This window comes from Neltuma alba, unplaced genomic scaffold (genome assembly GCF_004799145.2).
Source record: "Neltuma alba isolate B1F8T4 unplaced genomic scaffold, ASM479914v2 tig00012957_pilon, whole genome shotgun sequence".
NCBI classification, from domain to species: Eukaryota; Viridiplantae; Streptophyta; class Magnoliopsida; order Fabales; family Fabaceae; genus Neltuma; species Neltuma alba.
This window is the reverse complement of record NW_021637317.1, coordinates 5,699-13,518: the sequence shown is the minus strand read 5'-3', so window position 1 is coordinate 13,518 and position 7,820 is coordinate 5,699. Positions and strand designations below refer to the sequence as shown.

General features: G+C 36.3%; 1 pseudogene; it reads left to right on the top strand.

The window, feature by feature from the left end:
• The first annotated feature begins 2,738 nt into the window (after positions 1–2,738).
• On the top strand, positions 2,739–5,881 carry LOC114732953 (cucumisin-like; annotated as a pseudogene).
• The last annotated feature ends 1,939 nt before the right edge of the window (positions 5,882–7,820 follow it).

Genomic DNA, 7,820 nt, shown 5'->3' with positions numbered 1-7,820 from the left:
GTGCCATGCACATGGATTCTCCGTCTCGAACTGACAAAAGATAATTTCGTTCTTTCACATTTCTTTGAATATGGTGAATAAATTAAGTCCATTGAATAAGCGTGTTTCATGTATATTTGCTTAATTTGTCATTGTTTATTCTCCTACTGTGTAAAATAAAAAGATGTTGAAATGTTTGATAGCTTTGTTGCCTGATTACAAGGTGGTACGACCAAGGTTTCTATCTCCTGTAAATCTACAAGGATGCTTGATTTTTTACCAATAAAGGATATGGCCAGTTTTTCATAAATATTTTGTCTATATTCAGTCTCAGTTTATTAGTCATGACCTTTTCTTTCACATGACGCTAGTGCATCACAAGTGGCAAGCTATAAGTGAAGATGCTACGGAGAATGGAAGGAAAAGGAGAGTGAGTTTAAAAACTAGTCTTCATTACGTAAGTGATGATGATATAAAGAACATAAATATATTAGAAATGCTGTGTCTTAATCTGGTCTCAAATTTATGAATTAATTTGTTTACGTTAGGTTCTTTAAGTGTGAGTGGACTTGGGTTAATGTGAGAAATCCCACATTGGATAAATGCAATGGTGTTCTTCGGCCAAAACAAATGATAATAATATTGGAAGCCTCAGTATAAGAGAGAGGAGAAATACAAAAAGGGAAGAGGAAGAAGAAGAGAGACGCAAAATACATGTGTTGGAGGTTCCATTGTGGAGGCTGAGTGGAGTACTGCATGTCTTTTTTGTTGGTAGGAAGGAGGCCCAAGGCCTGAATCAAGAAAAGACAAAACCAACACAAACTAACATCCTCAAGACCTCAGCCCGTGTCTCTCCAGATCATCTGCACCTCTCTTCATCTCTTACCACACGCACGACTTCCTGCGGAATCTCAAAAAATAATCGACATTCTCTTCCCAGGTCCTTCTCAGGACTCAATTGAAATTTTGGAATAAACAGAATTATTGCCAACATTACCCTCGGCTTGAAATATTAGAAGATATTTCGGGAATAATAATGTGTCCAGTATAACAGTAATTTTCGGACCCAGAATTGGGATGTTAATTAGTGACTAGGCATATAGTACTCTTATAGTCTTATTTATAGCATAGGGAGACAAGAAAATTTTTAGTCCTATTTATAGGATAGAGAGAGAGAAAATTTTCACATGAATGTACAAGTTTACTTTTCATTTATTATTATGTTGACTTCGTTTTGATGAGGTATATTGTATATTAAATAAAAATAAAATCATAAAGTTGTTGAATTCTAGATGAGAGTTAATAAAGTTTAAAATTTTTATTAGTATGTGTGAAATATATTGAAAGTGACTTATAAATAGGACAAGATGAGTATCCTATAGGATTGCAGTTTGAAACGAAATATAATGCTTCCCTTTAACCTTGCATCGCTTAATTAATTGGAACGGCTATATCATGAAATGATTCCCCCCCAACATTGTGGGGTTTAATTTGTACGTCCCATTACAAGCATGAAGTTTTGGCCTTGTCTTGTCCAAATCCTCAAACACTTTATTATTTTAATGCGCCTTTTTCATGCTTGGACAATAATATTCCTTAGCAAGAGCATCTCGCAAGGGCTAAAGCAGTCTGAACCAGATAAAAGTAATTAATTTACAGGCCGGCTTTAATTATTGTGAACTTTTAGATAAAGTATTATACATGGACACCGTTAATGTGGAATTTCAGTCTTCAATCGCCGTCTATATCAAACCAAGGAGGGTTTAATATCCGTCTGATTAAATTTATCAACTTCTAATTATGTAGTCATCTTTTTGGCCATAAAAACAAAAAACTTTCAATTGTGTACCACACGATCAGGCGCGTATTACACGACAATTTTTAAAATTTTGCAGTATATTCATTTTCTAAAAATTATAGTAGAACAAACCACATGCATTATAATTTATAATAGAAACTATACACAGAAATAAATTAGAATGTTCAAAGACATCATCAGATCAAAGAAATGCAAAATAGTATGGATAAACACATATCCACTGGTATGTGTATCACATGGAACGGATGGGGGGGGGTATTTCTATGTACATCTTTTTATTAAAAGAGAGATGTAAAAAAATGGAAAAGATACTTTAATTAGTAAAAATATCTCGATGTAACAAGTCATGGAACATGATCGAATGCCACTATTAATCATAATTAAAGAGAAAATTAAAAGTTATAGGCTTTAGTTAAATCATGTCAAATCAAATAATTATTAAAAAAAACAAAGAATGCAGATCAAATAATTATAAATAAATAAATAAAAGGTCAGATCAAATAAGAAAAAGACAGATCAGGACCCGTGTAGTGTTAGGAAAAGCAAATTTTGATTTTCCACAATAAATGTGAGTCACATGTGATAGATAGAAATTGGGACCCGAATTGAAGCATGAATCCTTTTCCTATAAATACCACATTGGACACAAGAAAACCATAAGAACTGCCATTCCATTTAGCAAATATGACTATGTTTTCACTAAGCTCCACGTATCTCCTCTTATCTCTCTTTTTCAGTTTTCTTATTATTCAGACACACTGCGATCATCGAAAGGTAAAATAATGCGTTGCTTTATCATATATTAGTCAGCGTTAATCTATTTCATCATTTTTCTATATAATAATATATTGATCGGAGCAGTATGATTATTGAAGTCTTGATCTTCATTGCTTCTCATGAATTTATTCACATATATTTTGGATAGACGTATATCGTGTACATGGGGGATCTCCCGAAGGGAATGGAAGTCACAGAATTGCATCACATAAGCATGGTTCAAGGAGTCCTTGGCAGGTTCTTACTCCTCCTATACAAGCCATCATCGTTAATTAATTACCCAATTAAACTGTCCGAAATGGTTATATTTCAGAAACTTCGCACCAGAAGCTTTGGTCCACAGCTACAAGAAGAGTTTCAATGGATTTGCGGCGAGACTAACAAAAGAGGAAGCCAAAAGAGTGGGCGGTACTATTTAATTAGATAAACTTCCTTTTTTTTCCCCTTTCATATATATATAAACAAGTCAGACATGTACCAGAGAGTAATATTGAAGAAATACTGAAGCCAAATTTAATTCAGGAATGGATGGTGTAATCTCTGTGTTTGAAAGCAAAAGGTACCAGCCCCAAACAACGAGGTCGTGGCACTTCATAGGGTTCCCACAGCAAGTCAACAGAACAAGTCTGGAGAGTGACATCATCGTCGGAGTAATCGAATAATCGATTACGGAATTTGGCCAGAGTCTGACAGCTTTAAGGATCAAGGTTTCGGGCCACCACCCAAAAAATGGAAAGGCTCTTGCCAAAACATAACTTGCAATAAGTATGTATCAATAAATTTTCAGTGTGCCAAAATAGCAAGCTGGTGTTGGGTCTGGTCGCGAAAACAGAGGAAACTAGGGAACTTGAAATTAGCCAACAATACCGGTAAAGACTAAAAGGGAAAATGACAGGGGAAAAAAAAACTTCTTGAATTTCAAAAACACAAATAAATTATTGACTATATTTATAATGGTTTTGACAAGTCGAAATTTGTTTACACGTGTGCAGCAAGATAATTGGAGCCAAATACTTCCGGGTGGATGCTTTGTTTGGCGAAGATGATATTATTTCTCCAAGGGATACAGATGGCCACGGCACTCATTGTGCATCCACAGTTGCAGGAAACTGGGTTAACTCAGCCAGTTTGTTTGGGTTGGGCTCAGGCACTGCGAGAGGGGGAGTTCCATCAGCTCGTATTGCTGTGTACAAAACCTGTTGGTCATCAGATTGCAGTACAGTTGACGTTCTGGCAGCATTTGACGAAGCAATCTCTGATGGCGTCGATTTACTTTCTGTATCACTCGGTCCTAAATCAGTGACATACCCTGACTTGTTTCAGGACGATTTTGCAATTGGATCTTTCCATGCAATGAAGAATGGCATTCTAACCTCAATTGCTGCAAACAACTTGGGTCCATCTTTGTTCACCATGACTAGTTTTGCGCCCTGGTCGCTTTCGGTGGCTGCTTCAACCATGGATAGAAAGTTTTTCACCAAGCTTCAATTGGGGAATGGCATGATTTTCAAGGTATTACTCTTAGATTACTACTAAGAAATCTAAGGAAATGGTGGAGAAACAATGATATAAACTCGACTTTTGTATCATATGTAGGGAGTTTCGGTGAACACATTCGAGCTTCATCATAAAAAGTACCCCTTGATTTACTCAGGAGATGCACCCAATATCACTGGTGGATTTAACAGCTCCATATCGAGGTATATATATTATTGTTTTATTTTAATTAAAATGTTTATAACCAATCATCAAAACTATTCTAATTATTACTCGTCCGATCCTAAATGTAAGACTCTTATACTAGTGTGTATAAAGGGTCTTGTATTTAGGACCGGAAGAGTATTATTATTGTTTATTTTTGGACAGTTCTTGCGTTCAGAACTCTTTAGATGAAGCAGTGGTGAAGGGGAAGATTGTTATGCGTGATTCTTTTCCGCTCAATAATGATGCACAAAGGGCTGGGGCCATTGGTGTCGTCGTTTCAATGATTTTCTCAAAGGATGTGGCATATGCCTTTCCTTTTCCTCTCACTTTGATTACCCGGAAAGAAGGCAAATCCATTCCCTCTTACTTAAATTCAACAAGGTATACATCCATCCAATAACAAACAGCATCTCCATATGAAATTTTGCTATAGCTTCATCGATATTTCTTATTAATTTTGTTAATGTTTCTTTGTTCTAATCATCTCCCAAATATTTTGCAGTAATCCGACAGCTACTATATTTAAGAGCTATGAAGGCAAAGATTTCTTGTCCCCATACGTAGCTTACTTTTCATCAAGAGGTCCGAATCCAATTACTCCCGACATTCTCAAAGTACGGTCGTACGTTCACAACAACTTATAAGCAGTACTTGTATAGACGTAGCAACCTTCTTCAAGAAATAATATTGATTCAAACTATCTAATTGTTCTTCTTGTTGTACGTAGCCTGATATAACTGCCCCAGGAGTAGATATCTTAGCCGCTTGGCCTCCCAAGTCCCCTGTTTCGACTGTGAAAGGAGACAAGAGGGAATCAAACTTCAATATAATATCAGGAACTTCAATGGCGTGCCCTCATACTTCTGCTGCAGCTGCCTACGTCAAATCGTTTCACCCCAACTGGTCCCCAGCAGCAATAAAGTCTGCCCTAATGACTACTGGTAATATATTACTAATCCACTAACCTATCGACTCGCCTTTAATTAATCACGTAGATTCGCAAAGCCCCGGTTTTTCTTTTCCTACGATTATTTCATGCTTCTTTCTCATGCACACGCATATATTGTAGCCGCTCCCATGAATCCTGAGCTCAACGCGGAAGCTGAGTTTGCATATGGAGCTGGACAGATCAATCCCATCAGGGCACTGTCTCCTGGTTTGCTATATGACATCAGTGAATCAGATTATGTGAGGTTCTTGTGTGGACAAGGTTATGATACAAAAACATTACGGCGCATTACACATGATGTCATCAACTGTAAGAAAATTAAGAATGAAACAGTGAGGAATCTCAATCTCCCATCCTTCGCTTTTGAGACAAGCATCTCAAAAAGTTTTAGCGTTGTGTTTCATAGGACTGTGACAAATGTTGGTGCACCTGTGTCGGTATACAAGGCTAAAGTGATTGTTCCTTCATCCCTGTTAACTATTCAAGTGACACCAGACGTTCAGCCGTTCTCATTTGTGGGTGAGAAAAAATCTTTCAAAGTTACGATTGAAGGACGCATAAATGTGCGGATAGTCTCTGCGTCTTTGATTTGGGATGATGGCAATGTGCAAGTGAGGAGCCCTATTGTAGTGTATGATCTTAGACTCAAGTAGTGTCCATCATCAGCCTCGCTACATGTGTTGTCCCATGGAAAGAAGAAGAAAAATCTTGGTGCGTAGAGCGGACTTCGTGCTACCGGCAAATGATGATTCGTACTTGAGTGTCTTTCAATTACTCGGAGAATAAACACGCCCAGTCTGTTATGTTGTGTTTGTTTTTTTTTTTTTTTTCCCTGGTAATGAAAGGGGCTATTATATTGCGTTTAATTTTATGAATTAATGTTTCATTGTAGACTTCTATATAAGATAACGAGTGGTGCATGTGTGCGTTTAAATATCATATATATAAAGATAATCAGTGTACGCATTCCTATGGAATGATTTTCCTCCCAAATTTTAAGAATTTTTACTTAGCAACGGTTTTGTTTAAAACTGCAATACATGCCCTTTTGAACTTAAATAACTTGATGCCTTGAAGAAGTAAGCAGATATTTTTCCTTGCAGTTTTATGAGTGGCTTTTTAATAGATATACACCAGTTATACGTAGAAGTGTAACTATTAGAAAAGACAGAAGGAAAGAGGATGAGATGGGAAGAAGAGACACCCCTCCCAACACAATGCATTACTACTATATACAGTCTCTAATTCCCTATATGAGAACAAGAAAATTTATTCACAACAGTCATATTTTATAAATATTATTCAACTTTTCCCTGTTCTGAAAAGTGAAAAAATTATTTTTTTAACTAATATTTTGAAATATTAATATATAATTTTCTGTATTAGAATTAATTTTTATATTATTTTATCACTAGATGACGAGTTGGAATTGAAGGGGAGAAAAAGGAAATTAAAGCCACGAAAGACCATAAACATGCTGGAAGTTATAGAACTTATAGAGAGGGTACTAGTTTTGGGTCATGTTTGTGTAGAGGCCCAAGGAAATGAAGATAGGGAGTGGTGATTTTCTAGTGTTTGGTGCAAGGAAGAAATTCTCCCCAAGGCTAACAACTCTCCCTCAAATGAAGGAGACGCCTTTCCATCAATAATCCGAGGGAAACTCTCCGCAAGGGAGTGTTTCTGAATTCACCAGCTTAACCCTTGTTATTTGTAATATTCCCATTGTGCCCTCATCCCCTTCCTAGTCTCTACCATAAACTACACCACGGGCAAAACCATCTCTGAAACTTTCCGTCACACCAAGTTGATGGCCAGAAGCATTGAACTCACAAACAAAATCAAAACACAATATCTGCAAAATATATAATCAAACAAATATTTAAAAGAAAAGCTGAGAGAAATATGCAAAGGGAAGAGGAGGAGGAGAAAGAAGTAGAAGAGATAACGAATGATCATTTTGAATTTGTTTATGTTGTACATGTGTTGGAGGTTCCATTTTGGAGGCTAGCTAAGTGCATGTCATATATTAACAATTGATGAAAATTTAGAATGAACAGCATTATTGCCAACATTACCCTCGACATGAAATGGAAGATATTTTAGGAATGTGTATGGTAATAGTAATTTCTGTCCCATCCGCTTAAGATGTTAACTAGTGACTAGACACACACACATGTAATAATTCTCCCTTTTTTTGATTAAAAAGCAAAATGATTCTCCCCTTAACATTGTGAGATTAAATCTGCACGTCCCGCTCAAGCGCACAGTTTGTGGTTTTGGCCTTGTCTTACCCAAATCCTTTATCATATTATAATTCCTTATAGAAAAAGCATCTTCCAAAGGCTAAAGCAATCTGACCCGTATAAAAGTAAATTTACAAGGACATCAATTATTGTGAACTTTTGAATAAAGTATTATCTATACATTGACTCCATTATAGCGTGGGGTTTTAGTCTTCCATGACCCGCTTCTCTCTCTCTCTATATATATATATATCAAGCCTTGTTGGGTTTGAAATCCATCTCACTAAATTGTTCAACTTTTGATTATGTAGATCTTATGAGGGTAGTATCGATGACACGTGCATTATAA